The 19,512-nt window shown below is 35.6% G+C and overlaps 1 pseudogene; it reads right to left on the bottom strand.

Annotated features, from left to right (window-relative positions):
• Positions 1-3,438: 3,438 nt before the first annotated feature.
• LOC116868029 lies at positions 3,439-18,131 on the bottom strand (annotated as a pseudogene).
• Positions 18,132-19,512: the final 1,381 nt, after the last annotated feature.

Raw genomic sequence — 19,512 nt, 5'->3', positions numbered from 1 at the left:
AAAGCTAAAGTGAAAATTAAAATCTGCAGGTAATTTAGAGAGAGAGATAAGATCAAAGATGAGACTTCAGGTGGTGGAAATGGCAAAGGTAGAGGTAGAGAGGAAGGAATAAACATACTGTGTAATATTGTGAGGATAACTCAGTTTTAAACACAAGGTTTTATTGTATATTTATCCTATATATTAGAGATCAGTTTGGAAAAATTGCAAGTCTTGAAAATCGCATTAAAAGAGGACTTTATTTGTGGGTAATGAGAAAACCATATATATTCTAGAGAGAACTATTGATGAGATTATTGTAGTCTGTTTTCCTCTAGTTCAAAGGTGCTTTATTTCCTCCAGTTATTTTCTTCCAAACTGGTTACTATATCGGAGTTAATCGTGGCATTTAGAGAAGTTATTTTAGGAGAAAAGAATCGAGACAAACATATAAAAACCATGCAGTTCTGGACTTTTAAGCACACGTGGCTTATTTTAGGTATTAGAACAAAAAAATTTCACAGAATATAAGAGATTATTAAGCAGAATCAAATTTTCCTACCTCTCAGACCGGTGCAGATGGAAATAGGAGATCTGGAAGGAAACAAGAATGTTAGCTCCTGCACCCCAGCTTTGTGCCCTCCCTTCCTCTTAAGTTGAAGGGAAGTTAGAGGAAGGAATGCATTCTTTTCATTGAGCAGTGAGATTTGTCTTTGCTTTCTGGTCGGACCCAGAAAGGTCTGTAGAAGGACAGTGGAAGTGGTTTCACAGACAACCTTATTTTTCATGACCATTTTAAGGAGTGGTCAGCTATTTTGAAGCATATCACATCATTTGTGTGTTTCTAATATTTTCTCATGATTAGGCAGGGGTTATTTTTATTATTTTTTTTAAGGAGGAAAATTACAGAAGTAAATGCCATTCTTACCACTTGATATTAATATGTATTATAGGATCATAAATTATTGGATTAACAGCTCATCTTTTTTTGAATTTTTATATAGTATTTTTTAAAATTGTGATAAACTATTCATGAAATAAAACCCACTATTTTAGCCATCTTTAAGTGTACCATCTAGTGGAATTAAGCACATTCACATTGTTGTGCAACCATTAGCACGATCCATCTGCAGAACTTTTCTTAATTGTAACTCTTTACTCATTAAATACTAACTCTCCATTCCTCTTTCCTTCCGGCCCTAGCAACTCCCATTCTACTTTATTTCTCTATGAATTTCTCTATGAATAGGTATCTCAGTACTTCATCTTAACATAGCCATCAGTTTCTCCTTTCATATGCTAACTCCCCACCCACTTAATGAACCTTTTTTTTTTTTTGCCTAGTCCACAACCCCCATTCACTGTTTTTTAACCTCCAGCTTCATTGAGGTATAATTGATAAATAAATTGTAAGGCTTTTAATTGTACATAGTGATAATTTGATACGGGTATACATTGGGAAAGAATTTCTCTCATCTAGTTAATTAAGACATATAAACACATCTATCACCTCACATATTTATCTCTTTTTGAGTGTGTAAGAACACTTATGTTCTACTCTCTCAGCAAATCTCCATTATGCAACACTATATTATCAACTATAGTTACCATGCTATGCATTAGATCCTCCGACCTTATTCATCTTACAGCTAAAAGTTTATACCCTTTTATTAACTGCTCCCTGTCTTCCCAACTCTCTATTCCCTGGCATCATTTTTCTACACTCTGTTTCCATGATTTTAGCTTTTTATTTAGATTCCACATGTAAATACACCACACAGTATTTGCCTTTCTCTGTCTGGCTTATTTCACTAAACATAATGCCCCCAGGTTCTGTGCATGGTGTCACAATGACAAGACTTCCTTCTTTCTTGTAGCTGAGTAATATTCCATTTTATACACCACAACTTCTTTATTCATTTATATATTCATTGATGGACAATTAGGTTGTTTCCATATGTTGCTATTGTGACTAATGCTGCAATGAACATGGGAGTGCAGGTATTTCTTTGATATCCTCATTAACTGTGCTTTACATTTAATTCTCTTTCTGCTGGGTAAATTACTGAATTCAGCTATTCAGTTACTGGTTACTTTTGCATACGAACTGACAGAAAACAATAATATTGAAATTAAAAATTCTACAATAAGCCTCATGGGAACAGTACAAATTTCATTTAATTCTGACTACTCTTTTTCTTCTATTACTACAAAATTCAGGCAAAAAAGTAACTCCCTCAAAAAAGGTATTTCCTCTCACTGATGACTGTCTTAAAACTACATGTGTTCTGAAAATTAAATTAGGCAGTTTATTAGCAATTAATATTTATTGACTTCACTGCCAGCTTAGTTTCTTTCTCCTTTAAATCCCCTCCCTTTTTTTAAAGATTTTTTAATGTATTCATTTGAGAGAGAGAGAGAACATGGGAGAACACAAGCTGGGAAGAGGGTCAGAAGGAGAGGGAGGTGGAGACTCCTTGCCAAGCAGGGAGTCCAACAATGTGGGGCTTGATCCCAGAAACCTGGGATCATGACCTAAGCCAAAAGCAGCTGCTTAACTGACTGAGCCACCCAGGTGCCTTCTCTTTTAAATCTTGACTGTCTTATGTTCACAGGAAACAAAGGACTGAAAAATGTTTATGTACAATAACCTTAGTTCCCTTCCCTTTTTTTTTCTTCACTAAGATTTTGCTTAGCCTTTAGACAAGTTTCTCCTTTTTATATGACCCAATTTTATTTCTTGAGATTTTAAGGCATACCTGACCTATAATAAATAGACTTTGAGTTTTACGAAACAAAGTAAATAATTAATAGCTCAACTATTTTCATTAAATTAGGATCAAATTGAATTTTTATAATCTACTATTATTCTATATTATGGTTTTTAAATAATTGTGGCATACATACAATGACTGAGCACTTGTTATATGTTATGCTAGTTTTATAACATTATTCAATATAAAAATACAATATATTTGAACATAATTTTGAACTTTTAAATATGAATAATTAAACTATGGAAAATACACATAAAAGTGGTCTCCTATCACTTTAAAATATAAAGTTAAAACATCACAAATAATGACCTAAAATCTACAGATCAGAAAATGAAGATATTTTCATGTTAGTATATTCATGTAGTCAATGAATTTTGTCCCTTTTTAAAAATTTATTCTTATTTTTGTATTTTGGGGAGGAGGAGAAAATCATCTTTATTTTTAAAAATATTTTATTTATTTATTTGACAGACAGAGAGAGAGAGAGATCACAAGTAGGCAGAGAGGCAGGCAGAGAGAGAGGGGGAAGCAGGCTCCCCACTGAGCAGAGAGCCCGATGTGGGGCTTAATCCCAGGATCCTGAGATCATGACACGAGCCGAAGGCAGAGGTTTAACCCACTGAGCCACCCAGGTGCCCCCAAATTATCTTTATTTACTTATTTTAACAAATACACCAAAGAATCATGCAATCCTTCCAACATTGGATGCAATCTTGGGCCACAGATCTGCACACTTCTTTGTAATTGGTTCTGCAATAGCAGGACCTTTCATTTTACCTTTATTGTTTACCATGACCCCCATGTTATCTTCAAAATAAACACACTATCTTTCTACAGTATTCTTTCATTGTGGAATTACCACTGCTGGATGTGCCTTCTTTCTGGGCTCTGGTTTGCGTTTCTTCACTGTGGCCTCACCATGGCACCCACACCAGCACTAGTAAGTCTGCTCAGTCATCCCTTGATCCCCTTCACCAGGATAATAAACAGATTTTTGGCTCCTGTGTTGTCCTGTGTTGTCAACATAGTTGATCACAGGTCCTACTGGCAGACCCAGGGAAATCCAGTATTTTGCTCAGATATCTTGAACATAGGAAAGGGATAGAAAAAATAAGCTGTACTTTTTAAATAAATGCATTAATCATTGAAGTAAAATTGAAGACCACATCTTTGTAGTAACTATTTTTGTCTTTTTATATCTGCCATAAAATCTGAAGAAATGCATGTTATTTATTTTATAACTTAGAGCAAATACATATGATTTTTTTGCAGGTATTTGAAACTTTTAGGTAAAAAATGTTACAAACTGCTATTTATCCATCAATATCATGACTTCTTTAATATTAAGATTAATCATGAGACCAGAGGAACTTAAAATGGAAAGGATCTCAGAAATTCTTTTTTAAGTTATTTTCCTATATTGATAAGCATACTATTTAATCCCATCCACTATTTCAACCACCACTCCCCTTTCCTCTTGTCATCACCACATATGGCAGATTTAGAAAAAAAAAAAAAAATGGAAGTTACAAAGGGTAAATTGTTTTCTTTAAAAACTAAGAGACATGTATGGCAGATTCCACTAAACATGCATCCTAAGGCACATGGACATACACACAGAATACCAACCACACACAGAGACAAATGTGTTAAAAAGATAATTAGTGAAATTGGGAGAGCAAATCCTTATAAGGAGCTAAAAGGAAAAAAAGCCAGTCTGAATTGTAACTAGAAGGTTACAAAGAATTTGCAAATAAGCTATCTTTGGAGAATTAAACAGGAAGATCATGGCATAATCAACCTGGACAGGGATAGACAATCTATCTTAGAAAGACAAAGATTCTCTCAGAAGAGAAAGCCTTGAATGAATCGTGATTGCATGAATTCACACGTCCAACAAAATATCAATATCAATCAGAAGGAACGTAGGTTAAGCATGAAAAATAAAATAAGCAGAGTTCAATGTCAAATATAATCACTATCCATCCAAGGACAGCCCAAGGAAGTGGGTGACATAGGCCAAAGGCTTTTCCTGTCCAGTTGTAACAGTACAGCTTCATCTAATCCTATCAACTATTTAAATCTTGTAACTAATTCTGTTTTTGTGATTTCGTATTCACCAAGCAATCTTCTAATTGAGCTGTGTTTTCCCACTGAAGCATCTGAGAAAGAGAATGACTGCTCAGCCTGGGGACTGAAATACTGTATATACTAACCTGACCTGTTGTATTTCTGATTGTGAATGAACAGCCCCCTGGCTGGAATTTGACAATGCATGTAAATTTCCCAAAGGGAAGATATGTTGGCCATAGGACTCAAAAGTCTAAGACTTCAACAATTAAAGTTTATGCCACAAAATAGCATAGATTTGATTAATATGAGTTGTCACTAGATCCTGACCAATCAGGTTTTGGATCCTGCAAAAAATAAGCCCGATTCTGAATCACCTCATAAATTCATGATCCAAGGAATCTGAAGTGAAACTGAGCTTGCTACAGTTTCCCCAGTATTACCACATTAATCATAGGGATTGTCTGTACTCTGAAATATCTAGAACTCACTTTAACAGGAATGATTCTATAAAGCTGGTATTGTGATTCACATTTAATACATGAGAGACCTGAGGTATAGTGGTTATATCAGGTTTTCAAGCTGACACAGTTAATAAATGGACTTAGAATTGAAACTGTGTCCTTGTAGTCAGGGCAAACTCAAGTGATTACAAAGGTAGTAAGTGGATAAAGAAGGTATAATGAGGGGGTTCTTATAAGGCTTAGTCTTTAATTGTCTGCCTTTGGCTCAGGTCATGTTCCCAGAGTCCTGGGATCCAGTGAGTGGGCTCCCTGCTCAGCGGGAGGCCTGTTTCTCACTCTCTTGCTTCTTCTGCTTGAGTTTCCTCTCTCACTGTCTTTCTCTCTGTCAAATAAATAAATAAATAAATAAATAAATAAAATCCTAGGGGGAAAAAAAAGGTATAATGAGGACTGCTTAAACCCGCGTAAGTTGTAAACTTATAACAATGTAGGTCCCAAAAATGTCAAATATTCTGATTTTATATGAAACTCTTGATTTTGAAATATTGTTATCTAATTTAAAAATAAGTTTTGGACACAATGAGATGAATAAAACAGTTATGTAGAAGCTCATTTGGGCTATGGGACACTAATCTGTGGCCTGTGAACCCAAGTAAATACTTCTGTTATTTAGAGTCAGAAGGTTTTTCTAAATTCTGGAAAAAATAATTACTAGCCGGAAATTAAATTCTCTGATGAGGACTTGGAGTGCTAATAGTCTATGCTACTCAGTGCTGATCTTATGCGTATGATTTAGAAGCAAAAACAAGTGTGATATGCTTTTTTGTAAAAAATTGTGAGACCATATCCTACCTCTTCTAAACAAGGGGTTTCGGATGTATCATAAAGCAACTAGAATTTTCCTAAAGAAGTAGTTACCTGATATTTCACCACAAGAACAAGTAACTGAAAATATTATTTGAAATTATAAAAACAAATAAACCAACACTGTGATGATTTGGAACTAACTTTTAGCACAGTAATTACCTATAAGACACAATCCGACATTAGAACATGGATAATTTGTGGTGTAGATAATTATATACGAGTAGACTGCTTTAAAAACTGTAAATCATTTTCCTTTTAGTGTGGGCTTAATGCTCTCAATATGTCCTTGGTGTGTCTTTCATAATTCCAAAGTTAAAGAGCTTCTGAACTTGGAAAAACCAACTGAAAACTAATTATATGGGATAAACAGCACTCAATGGACAATGACATCTTAGCCAAGACATGGTTCTGTCTAGGTGAAATACATTTTATGTGTGCATATTATTCTTGTTCTCTCTGAAGCTTGCAAGAAGGAAAGTTATTTGTTTCCACTCATAAGGATGCATTAATTCTCCACAATATATACTTAAAGGGATCTCTTTATACTAAAGAGAGAGAGAGAGAGAGAGAAAGGTCTAAGACCATTATATCATAGCTTCTGTAGAAAGTATTATTTTATATTATATGCCATCAACATAAGTTAAAAATTTGAAACGGTTTAAAATAATTGTTTTATTTAAAAGGAGAACAATTTGAAATAAAATGCTAATGTCAAAGGAGAATATATCAGTCAAAATGGTATAGAAATGCCAAAAATCTATTATAGAAGTAAAAACTGCAAGTTATGTTTTCATAGTATCAAAGGTTAGACAACCTAACCGTGAATCTGATTCTCCTACTTCAAATGCAGATTTGTTCTCATGATGTGAAAAGAATAGTTTAATTTCAGTAGAAAACAGCCAGACCACCACGTTCTGCAGCAGTTTTCCCTGTTGCATTTAGAGCTGCAGAGTGATGAGGAAACCCATAAGGTGGGTCAAAGCAAGTGAATAATTCTCAGTTGAGAAAACAATTGCCTTTTGACTGTAGACTGGGCAATTTTTCTTCAGATCTCCTACTTCTTAAGGGACCCCACCTAAGAGACAGTGTGAGCCCTATTGTGAACAAATGAGATAGCCATCTCTGGATCAACTCCATAGAGACTTCAAGCAATATTAGAAACTGACCCAATGATGCCCTAGATATTGCACTTCTAAAAACAGGTCTTGAGATGCAGTGCCTTTTCTTTGATTGTTTAAAAACAGGGACTTTTTTTGTGTTCAAACACAGGAACTAAAATCACAGAAGCACGTTACTACAAAAATGTGTAAAATAGATCTCATAAATACAAATTAAGCAAATCTTGTGGCTAAGATGCTTTCTATTAATAATTTTCCTAATTAGAATCCCAGTGGTGCGAGTATTTTCTGGTCCAAAGATAATAATTAATTAAACTACTGATATATCTTTCTTCTTAAAATGTAGAGGATGTTATGTCATTAAGTTAATAGCTATTTATTAACTACTTACTGTGTACCATTTACCTACAACCGAGCTAAGAACTGCCACTTCCAAAATAAGTTTTATCTGATATAGTCTACTAATGGGATGAATAGTGCTGGGAGGTATCAACAGGGGCCTCATCACCAGCCTTCACCTAAATCATTCCTGATTGATGGCTATCTCTGCTGTCCTTAAAGATCTCCTAGAGAAGTGCTCCCAATTCATTAACAAATTCTATAAGGGGGAAGTTCTCCCTAATAACCAGTGTCTTAGCAGAGCCAAAATCTGTTTCATCTAATTTTGCTGCCATTAAAATTGTAAATAGCTGCACTATTAACATGTCATAATTTAAAACACCTAAGCTTAACTATGTTTCCTGTTTCTTTCTTTTTCTTTTTGTTTAAAAGAAAGATGTATCTCTTTTTATATCTACCACTAACCTATCACGCTTTCAGCATTGCTCTCACCTTATGTCTTGCTCCATTATTTATTTCTCTTTCTCCTATATGAGCTGGTCCTTCCTCCTAAGCATGTAAAGATGTTCACGTTTCTCTCATATTCTCTCATATTAAAAAAAAAAGCCCAATTTATTCTTACCTCATCCCTTCTGTTTGTTAATTTCACTTCTTTCCATCCTTAGCCTGGTTATTTTGCTTTTCCTTCCATTCTCTCCTTAACTCGTTGTGAGCCGACTTTTCTTACCAGTGTACAGAAATTGTTCTTATAAAGATCACTACTAATAGCTTAACTGCAAAATCTAATTTCCACTTCTCATTCTCATATGAGAAGTAAGTACATTCAAGTAAGAGATACATAACACGATTGACCACTGCTAGCACTATTAAAATGCCTGCAGTTTAAAGCAATTTAATATATTCTCTTTTACATTTTAGTCTTTCTTAGGTTTTGTGACTACGGTCTCTCCTGGTTTAACTTTTCCCACTCACTCATTATACGATCATTTGTGGTTTCTCTTCTACCCACTCCTTAGATAGTGGTGTAACCCAGAGTCCTCAGCTTCTATCTCTTTGTTTCATGTGTATTCTTTGTGGATGATCACATGCACAACAGCAGAGTCCCCTGCTACTTAGTTATAGAAAACACCAAATCCATAACCCAACCCAGACCTTTTTTTTATTGCTCAAGCTCCATATGCCTCCTGGTATCCTTAGCCAGCTGAATATGTGAACTTCATCCCTAGTTATAATTGCAAGGATCACCATCTCACGTGTTCATCTGCAAAGATATGAGTCACTATTCTTTTCTCTCTTTCCCTTTACTTTCCGTATCTAATTAAATACAAGTTTCTGGTCCATGACTTATACTTCTCCATTAAACAGTCCCTAATCTCCAGTATCAACATTACTACTTCATCCCCCAAAGGAGCCACTTCTTTTCATCTTCTGCTAGTTTCGTCTTCCCATCTTGCTCCTTTTCAAGTCATTAACTAACTTGTTTTCAGAGGAATGCTTCTCAAACACAAAAACCACCATGTTACTTCTACTCACAAATTTTCATCTGTTCGCCAGTGCTTATACCAGGGAGAGTTCAAATTTCATATTTTGGCCCCTTCAGTCACTAATCATCTTATTCCCACCTGCTTTTTCAGTCCTCTGCCCTGCCACTCACATCCTGCAGTCCTCTACACCCAGCTATACATACACATACAGGCACACATCCCATGCTTATCTGTATGAAGTAACTTTCAAGTCCCCAGTTAAAACATACCTCTGGGCTTCTGCTGCCTGTGTCACAGCTCTGTCTGCCACTGAATTCAGACCTGCCGTGCTGGACAGTTCTCCACAAGCTCTGTCTTCTTGAACTACCCTTGGGGGGAATCCTCAACCAGTAGTGGGCAGAAGTGTTGGATAAATAGTCTATTATCCTGACTTTTAGGGGAACAACATGCACGCCTTCCCTTTATTTTCAGGGGCACTGACAGACTGAGACTTTGTTGCTTGGGGCAAAACTCAGAATGAAAGCTTGTATTGTTTTTAATTCTTTTCCTTTCTTACTGTGCTCTTCCCCTCAGTCCTATTTACTAGGTTCACTCCCCCAAATAAATTCTGTGTATTCAAGACAGTATCTAAGGTTTTACTTCTGAGGAACCCAAACTAAGCCTCTGCCATGCATGAGCTTTTGGACATGTCATTACACTTTTCTAAAATCCCCAGTCTACACATGATTAACATGAAAAATTTCCGTATTCTCCTACATTATGGTTTATGAACATTTGCTTGGTAAATGTTATCAAACTTTTAAAACAATCACCGTTTTTAAAAACATTACTATCTTTTTTCTTGTCATCAATAGGAACTATTAGTTTATCATCATCTCTCCTGTAATAGACCATGAATGGCTTGGGAGTTCAGACCAGGCTTAATTACCTATATATTCCAATGCCTAGCATAGTGACTTAATACATAATGATATTGAATTGTTTGTATTGAGCAAATAACATTTGGATTTTAATAATGATGACATGGACATCTGTATTTTAATAATGATGACATTTGATTGAAAGAGATGAGGCATTCTTCGGATATATTTCAGTGATATAATCAAGAATTCCTTGAATTTTAAGAAACAATAATAATAAAACACAGCTAAAATGATCCTTAAATAATATCTATGATATGAAAAGAGCAATATTATAAAGACCCCAAGAACTTAGAGGTTGGTGGTGGTAGTACGAGCTGGAGTTAGAGGGAGTGGTCAAATTGAAAGTCCTAGAGACTAAAGTTCCAGGTGGATCTAACTGCCCTTTAAGTAGTATGTTCAGAAGCCATGAATCCAGAGTTGTCAGTGAGTGTTTGCACATGAAATGAGAAGCTGTAAACATAAGAGGAATTAAACATAGGCAAAGCACAGAATCAATTATGTACCCATAGGAATGAAGAAAAAGTTTGCTGGGATCATTGAACCTGAGAAGACAGCCAGATGATGAAAAATCAAAGCACACTGGAAGGAGAACAAAATTAAGAAAAGGCAAATTCTTTTTTTTTTTTTTTAAGATTTTATTTATTTATTTAACAGAGAGAGATCACAAGTAGACAGAGAGGCAGGCAGAGAGAGAGGGAAGCAAACTCCCTGATGAGCAGAGAGCCCGATGCGGGACTAGATCCCAGGACCCTGAGATCATGACCTGAGCTGGAGGCAGCGGCTTAACCCACTGAGCCACCCAGGTGCCCAAGAAAAGGCAAATTCTGAGTAAAATAGTCTTAGAGCCACTTGGAAAAAGAAATAGAGTTTGAGTTATCTTCATTTTCTTGGAGACTCCAGCTACTTTGGAGAAGTAGCCCAGTTTGACCAGTGATATCCTTTCTTATTTTTCAAAGAGCTATTCCTAATGGGACTGTGAAGAATGTATAAAATCATATTTCTGTAAATTAGTGATAAAATAATGAACATTTAAATATATTTGATATTTAACACAATTGAATTAATATAATTCATCTTATAGGTTATGATACTTCAAGGATATACTCAGTTCCAAATGAATAACATAGATGGTTAAAAATGGAAGTAAAATTTTTCAAAAGTACCTAACTTAGATAAAAATATGAATGTATTTAAGATTAAAGTAGAACTAAAAAAAAATAATTTAACTATAGAAATATATTGCATATTATTCACACAATGAAGGTTAATATTGTAATATTATATTTAATAACTTACCCTGAAACAAGTTGTAGTGTGAGAGTTCCAATTGTCTAGAAAAGGCACACAAAAGGTAAATTTTAACATATACAAAAATAAAGTACCACTGTGTTTAAAAATTAATTGTAAATCCTTATCAAAATATTAGTAAAACAAATCAGGCTATATATATATATATATATATATTTAAAAGCATTAAACTTCATGACCAAATAAGAATTATCTAATTAAGGGGTGGAAAGGTAATTCAACATCCAAATATATGTTAACATAATATATCATGTCTTGATTTTCTATTGCTATGTAAGGTAACATTTTCACAGGGCCTGGGGATGATAACTTTGAGGGTTATTAATCAGCCTACCATGGTGCTCCTTCTGGTCCCAAAGGGAGCCATTCCACAAAAAATATATTCACCATATCCTAAGGTCTTCAATATAATATTAATTCAAGTCTCAAATCTCACCTAGACTTATCTGCTCACAAGTACCAAATTTTATCATCTAAATTATTGAAATTAGTAAAGCTCTAGGGGTAATCCATCCCGAGGCAAAATTCCTCTCCATCTGTGCAGCTGTAAAACTAGAACATAAGTTAACTACTCCCCAAACACGGTGCTGGAACAGGTATAAGAAACAATTATAGATATTCCCATTCAAAAATGAAGAAAATGAAAGGACAAAAGGAATCACCTGCCCAATAAAATTAAAATCCAATCATGCAAGCTTTAGTTTCAGGGGCTAGAAACAATCATCTGTGGCTTATTATAAACAGCAAGGAGAAAACAGTCCACACCTTCAACACTCTGCTTGAAAATCTCAGCTAAATATTGAAGTTCATTGTTTACAAATTCTAGGTTTCGTATAGCTTGTAAAGCATAATTCAGCTAAGCTTCTTGACATTATATAACAAGGATTCCTTGTCTCCAGTTTCCAAAAGCATGTTCTTGATTTCCTGTTGAGCCCTCATCTGAAGCTCCTTTAATACTTATATTTCTGCCAATAATCTATTCTCTAAGAAAACGGATTTTATTCTACGATGTTCCTCCCTTCCTTCTGAGTTCTCACTGATGGCACCTTTAACACCCAGCTTATTCAAGGCAATCTAGAATTTTTCTAATGTATTCTTCATAATTCTTTCAGGCTTTGCCTACTGTCCAGTTCCAAAAGCTACTACCACATTTTTAGGTATTTGCTAAAGCAGTACATCATTTCCAAGTACCAAGATCAGCATTAGTTTTCTATTGCTACTTAAGATAACATATATTCACAGGTTCTAGGAATAAGGTGTGGGCATCTGGACATATTTTGGGGGCCATTATTCAGTCTATCACATCACATTAATAGAATAAAGACCAGAGCGCCTGGGTAGCTCAGTCGTTAAATAGATGCCTTCTGCTCAGGTCATGATCCCAAGGTCCCCGGATCAAGCCCTGCATGGGGCTCCCTGCTCAGTGGGGAGCCTGTATCTCCCTTTCCTACTTCTCCTGCCTGTGTTCTCTCTCTCACTGTGTCTCTCTCTCTCTGTCAAATAAATAAATACAAATCTTTAAAAAAAAAAGATGTTTAATAGAATAAAGACCAAAAAATCACATGGCCATCTCAACAAATAAAACAAACAAAAATGACAGAATTCAATATTCATTTATTATAATAACCCTCAAAAAACTAGAACCAGAACTACAAAGGAACTGATAAAACACATTTGTGAAAAACCCACAGCTATCATCATCTTAGTTTTGAAATATTGAATGCTTACTCTTTATGATTAAAAATAAAGCAAGAACGTCTGTTCTCACCACTTCTGTTCAATGATGTTTTGTAAGTTCTAGCCAGTGCAATAAGGCAAAAAATTTTTTCTAACTGAACACCATACAGAAATTAGAAAGGAAAAAGTAAAACTGTAATAACAGATGACATAATCCTATATACAGAAAAACCCAAGGAATATATACATACATGCACACACCATTAGAACTAAAAAATGAGTTTAGTAAGGTTGCAGAATACAAGATCAAAATATATATAGTTGTATTTCAATATACTAAAAATGAACAATCCAAAAGTGAAGTTATAAAAATAATTCTATTCAAAACAGCCTAAGAAATAAAATTTAAGGGAAAAGTTAACAAAAGAAATAAAAGCAGGACAAAGAAAAGTATGAAACATTGCTGAAAGAAATAAAAGGAGATTTAAATAAAGGGAGAGAAATCTACAATGCTATCTTCTGTTTCCTTCAGAGAAACACCCACCCCAGTGTGGACAGCCTCTACTGTCCTCTTGTACATACAGAGATCCAACAACTCACACTGCTCTGCAGTTCTCTTCTGGGTGAAAAAAAAAAAAACTATTTTTTTAAAGATTTTCTTTATTTATGTATTTGAGAGAGAGATAGAGAAAGATCATGAGAGTGGAGAAGGTCAGAGGGAGAAGCAGACTCCCCGGGGAGCTGGGAGCCGGATGCAGAACTTGATCCTGGGACTCCAGGATCACGACCCAAGCCGAAGGCAGTTGCTTAACCACCTGAGCCACCCAGGCGCCTGGGGAAAAAAAAAAAAAACAAACAAAAAAAACCTATCTTGACAGTACAACATAAATTATTGTAGACAGAATTATTCAGGAAGGAAGAGGGAAAATAAAAAGATAGGGGAGAGAAGAAAGGGAAGAAGGGGTTATTCTCTTTTAAAATCAGATTTTTTTTCCCCTTCAAAAGCATCTCTTTATGTCTTCATACACAGTCTATGGGGTATAATAATCCTGTATCCCAGGTGCGTCATAGCAAGCCAGAATGTTGTATTTAATACCAAACACCACTGTTAAAGAGTGTGAAGAAGAGGACAGGTGGATGAAGATGCTGAGATTATTTTGGCCTTGAAATGTGTGTATGAAGACACAGCAGTTTTCAAATATTTGAAAGAATATCATGTGGGAAGGAAGATGGTATAATATTTTGGGGGTTTGGGTTTTTTTTTTTTTTTATGCTGCAGAAGAGAAATTAGTCTCAGTGGAAGGACCTTAAAACTGAAAATTGGGATCAGTAAGATATTTCTTTCTGTAGTCCTCTGTCAGGGGCCAGATGATCATCTTCCGTTCGAATGTGCCGTTTTCAGGTAGCAGGTTGTTTTAAGTCTCCTCTAATAATAATTGTATAGCTCATATGTTAAGAATATACCAACTGAACCATTCTAGAGATAACTTGGAATATTTGAAAATTCTAAAGGAGCAAAACTTCCTTTGTAGGTGTCAGATGTTTATTTTACAAACGTTGTTGGATGCTTCACTGATATCCATGAGTAGCTCCTGAAATAATTTCCTCTAACTGAGCAAAGTCATAGACTTCATGCCACATGATATTACTGTATGTAAATTTGTATGACTTACATGTATGTCCAATTCATGTTAGAATGGATAATGTCCTTTAGTTACTGATTCCATTTCAAATCAGTTTCTTGATAGTGCCAACAGAAAGCAGAGAGATGCCTAACTGTTGCCACAGGTTTTTCTTCTTCTTAAAAAATGAAAACACATCCAGTTAGGAAAAAAACGAACATTATAAAAAGATTTTTACAATGTTGCAGCTTTAAAAACATATTTAAAATATATGAAAATGTCAAGCACCTGCGTTTTCATTCATTAGCTTACAGGATAAATCAATAATGAAGGCAAATAACATGATATAGAATGAATGAAATCAATTTAGTAAGCCAGTCATAACTGGAAAGTCTGCATGTGCCATATTCACTAACATGTCCAGTCTTTATATTAAAAAAAATCTTATTCTTGGAGCTGAGTCTTACTTGTACTTTATAATATAGTTTGGATAAATATAAAATAGCAGCCAAATACACTTATATAAATCAAACAGATCTCATAGGTTTTCACCATATGTACTGAGAAAGAAACAGGTTTACCAATTTCTTCTCAGAAAGGATTAAGACTTGAACTCCTCAAGAGGAAGCAAGCAATATTACAGGCACTGTGTGACAAGGCACACTAATATTTGAATCATTAAATGAGGAATTTTTTTCTTAAAGTTCGTAATTTAAATGAGTCAGCAACCTGATTAGATAGCATTAAAAATTAGCTTTTAGCTGCTAATAAGCTTCCCCTTGGATCTGTAGCCTGTTTTCCTGAGGCAAAGAGAAAAGGGAGCTGCATGAGGCACTGTTTGCAATGTATGAATAAGATGACAAATGGGAAGAGGGTGTGGATGTTGATGAAGAAGGTTTGATTAGCAATTGGCAGCATGAAAACTTCTGAATTATTTTGCAAATTTAAAGAAAGGTTACACATGCAGTTGGTGAACAGAATTATAGACACAAAAATAGAACTATCTGAAGAAGCAGACATTTTGTTTTCATGCATGTGATTTGAGTATTTTTGCATCTCTTTATCTTTAATCAAAACTCAGACTAGGATCTTGATATGAGGCAAGTGGAATTTACTTCTATGTTGCGTGGCCACCAAGCAAATATCACTAGTGTTTCCCCAGGCCACACCAGTCTAGGGTAGCAGTGGAGTAACAGTAAGTAACAGAATGTAAGTGATAAGTGCAAAGCTTCACCAGACTGTGAGAACACATGAGGTCACATTTACATTAATCCCCTAAATCTCTACACTTGGAGCCTCCACCTGTTTGGCTAGCACAGGGAGTTCGGGGCTATTCCAAGTTTGTTCTTCCCCAAATATTTGCAACACCCCAAATATCACATATACTTTGAGATGTCTCAAAAATAAGTAACAGCAAGAACAAAAACAAAAACAACAACCAGAATTGCCTAAAACAGGAAGAAAAAAATATATCATTTAATAACAAGAAGACCAGAAGTAGTGTGGTTTCACCTTGGGCTCACTAGCATCATCAAGGACCCATTTTGTTTTCGCTGCTCACCCTAACATTATGAGGGCTGCCTTGTGCTCTACTTTTCAAGGGCTACTGTAACAATGTACCACAGCCTAGGTGGCTTAAAAATATGGGAGTTTATCCTCTCACTGTTTTGGAGGCTGAAAGTTTGAAATCAAAGTGTCAAAGGGCAATGATCCCTCTAGGGAAGAAACTTTCCCTGCCTCTCCTTACATTTTTGCCAGAGGTCCTTGATGTTCCTTGGTTTGCAACTCCAGTTTCTCCTATATCCATTACATGGTATTGTCCCTGTGTATCTCCTATGTCTGCATTTCCCTCTTCTTATAATGACAGCAATCATTGGATTAGATCCTGCTGTCAACAGATATGACCTCATCTTAACCTGATTATATCTGCAAAGACTTTGTGTTCAAATAAGTTCACATTCACAGGTTCTGGATGGACATGAATTTGCAGGGAGGAAGATATTGTTCAACCCAGTACACCTGGTTTTTCACCAGTTCCCTCATATTTGCAGAATGACTGCTGTTGCAGATGTCACCTTCTCAGCATAACTAGATGTGGAGTCATGAAAGAAGACTATCTCTACTTGTTTTCTCATTTTCAGAATAAAGAAATTTCTGAAATGTCTAGTGGTTCCACCCAGCATATATTCCTTCATGTCTCATTCATAAGAAATGGTTGCCTTTTCTAAACCATTAATTAGCTAGGAGGAAGAACAATTTCCATGGTTAGTACATATTAAGTGTATTTCCATTCCTGGATTATGAAGGGTTTAATCTTCACTAAAGTACATGACTACCCATTTATGAACAGACTTAGTCTTTTTTCCCCAAAAATGGACATCTGTGACAAAGGAAGAGTTGGAAAATGACTTTTTTACAAATATGAGAGACTCAATCTTGTTGATTCTTACCATAAAGAGCAATACTTTTTATGATACTTTCAGATGCATATTTCTACTGTAGATTCTATAATACCAAATCTTTATTAGTCCTAAGAAATTTTCATGACATCTAAAATTCTTATATTGACTATCTCAGTTGCTTCAAAAAGTGAGGCTACCAGAAGGTAGTCCAGAAAACAGCTACTATGGATGCTCCTGTCTCCACCTTTACTATGGTTGAAAAACAAAGAAACAAAATACTACTCGTTTTTGCCTTTATTCTTTAAAGATTTTACAGGATGAGACTGACACGTTCCAATTAATCATTTCCTTAGACCTCAATAGAGTTTTTTACATTCACAGAAAGGATGGTATTATGGGCTAAGTTTTGTACCCCCTTCTCCAAATTCATATATTGAAATCCTAACCTCCAAGACTACAGAATGGGATTGTATTTAAAGATAAAGCCTTTAAAGAGGTAATATGGAGTCATATGGTTGAGTCCTAATCCAATATGACTGGTGTCCTTATAAGAAGAGATGGTGTTAAGAGATTCACATGCACAGAGGAAAGAACATATGAAGATACATGAGAGGTGGCCATCTGCAAGCCAAAAAGAGAAGCCTATGTAGAAACTATACACGTTGACACCCTGATCTTGGACTTTTAGCCTGTAGAACTGTAAGAAAATTAATTTATATTGTTTAAACCACCCAGGCTGTGGTATTTTGTTATGGCAGTCCTAGAAGACTGATACAGATATCTACTTTCAGGAGCCGAGTGGCTGAGGATTCATTCCCTTCATGTGCAGTTAACTGACAACTCATAGAAAAGTCACCTAAATTCTATAGTTTACAGATTTTTGGTGAATTTTATCTTTAACAACTGATACACACACACACACAAACACATAAGACCATTCTTTCAAAAATGAGCCAGAAAGTCTTGCTTTGAATACACCAGAAAAGTATGAGAAAGGCTTGTTCAGAATGAGATCAAAATATCTGTCACATATCACTCACCTGCTGGCAGTCTTGCTTTGAATTTCCTCTCAGTTCTCATCATCAGGATTACCCAAGCCATTTTTCTCATGAATATACTACCAACCAGTGCTCACTGACTGCTGCACTGGTGAGGCATTCCAATGGCAGACGACATAGTTTTTAAGTGTAGACACTCTGGAGTCAGATTTCCTGGGCTTGAATCTCTGTTCTTCTACCACATTGGGTGGGTTACTTAAGACCTTCTTGTCTCTACCACAGCATATATAAAATGAGGAAAATAGAAGAGTCTACCTCATGGGCTTGTTAGGATAAAATGAGGTAATATGTGTAAACACATAGGAAGTGTTTAGTAAACGGAAGCTAGAAATAATAGTATCAAAGCCCTTGCTGAGATAAGGCTGTTCAGCATTGTAGAGGGAAGGTGACAGGTTGAAATGAGACAAAACCTTCTCTGTCCCCTCTGCACATTGATCTTAAGGCAGTGCTGCCCATGCCCTGAGCTTTCATGAATTTTATCTCTCATTATTTTCTTCCATGCAACTATCTCTGTCTCCCCTGCTCCCTCAATCTCTCTCTCTCTCTCTCTCAGATGATATCTATTTCCCTCTAGCTCAAAACCAATTCCTTTATCTAAAAGGTAAAGGAAACAGATTATAAATGCCTACTTAGACTTTCAATTAATTCAACAGAGAGTACTGCATACCCACGATGATCAATGAACAATGTTTTGTGCTGGAATTCCAGTGAGGAGACGACATGTTTCCTGTCATCATGGAGCTTACAATCTAGCAGATGATATGGACAATTATGGTATTTTCAAATGTGATGAGAAATCAAAAAATACAAAGTCCTATGCATATATAGGGTGAAGACTAACCTACTTCCTAACCTGAGAGTTGTCGATTAGCTCAGCCATGACAAGAAAGGAAAGTATTGCAGACAGTGGCAAAGTATGAACAAAGGTCTTGAGAAAATATAGGGGAAGATACATTGGAGGAAATGAAACATGACTGGCATGATTGCAGCATAGACAATGAATGCCAAACGAAATACAATAAAACTGCAGAAGCCAGTAAGTCCTTGATGCAGCAGGACCTTATAGGTCATGTTAAACATTTTCATCTTTATCTAAAGGAAAATTAAGGGTATTGTGTAATAGGGCAACATAATCACATGTGAGTATCTAAAATAGCACCTTGGCTCCAATATAAGTAATGGACGTCAAGATGGGTGGGAGGGAGACAAGTCTCCTTACCAGGAAGGCCAGTTATGAGCCTGTAAGAATGGTTGAAGTGTCAGATGCTTAGGATGGTTGCAAGGGGTTAATGGATGGGTTTGGGATAATCAGTCAATGTACTATGGAGTGACTGAATAACTTGTAGAGTTTTGGCTTGAGCACTGTTTGGATGGTATTGTCATTTATCAGGGAAAACAGGGTAAGCAAAAGAATAGGACAGGAT

Source organism: Lontra canadensis, unplaced genomic scaffold, assembly GCF_010015895.1.
Source record: "Lontra canadensis isolate GAN:19392208 unplaced genomic scaffold, GSC_riverotter_1.0 scaffold14, whole genome shotgun sequence".
NCBI lineage: Eukaryota > Metazoa > Chordata > Mammalia > Carnivora > Mustelidae > Lontra > Lontra canadensis.
Note: the sequence above shows the minus strand (reverse complement) of the source record. Positions and strands in the feature narration are given on the sequence as shown.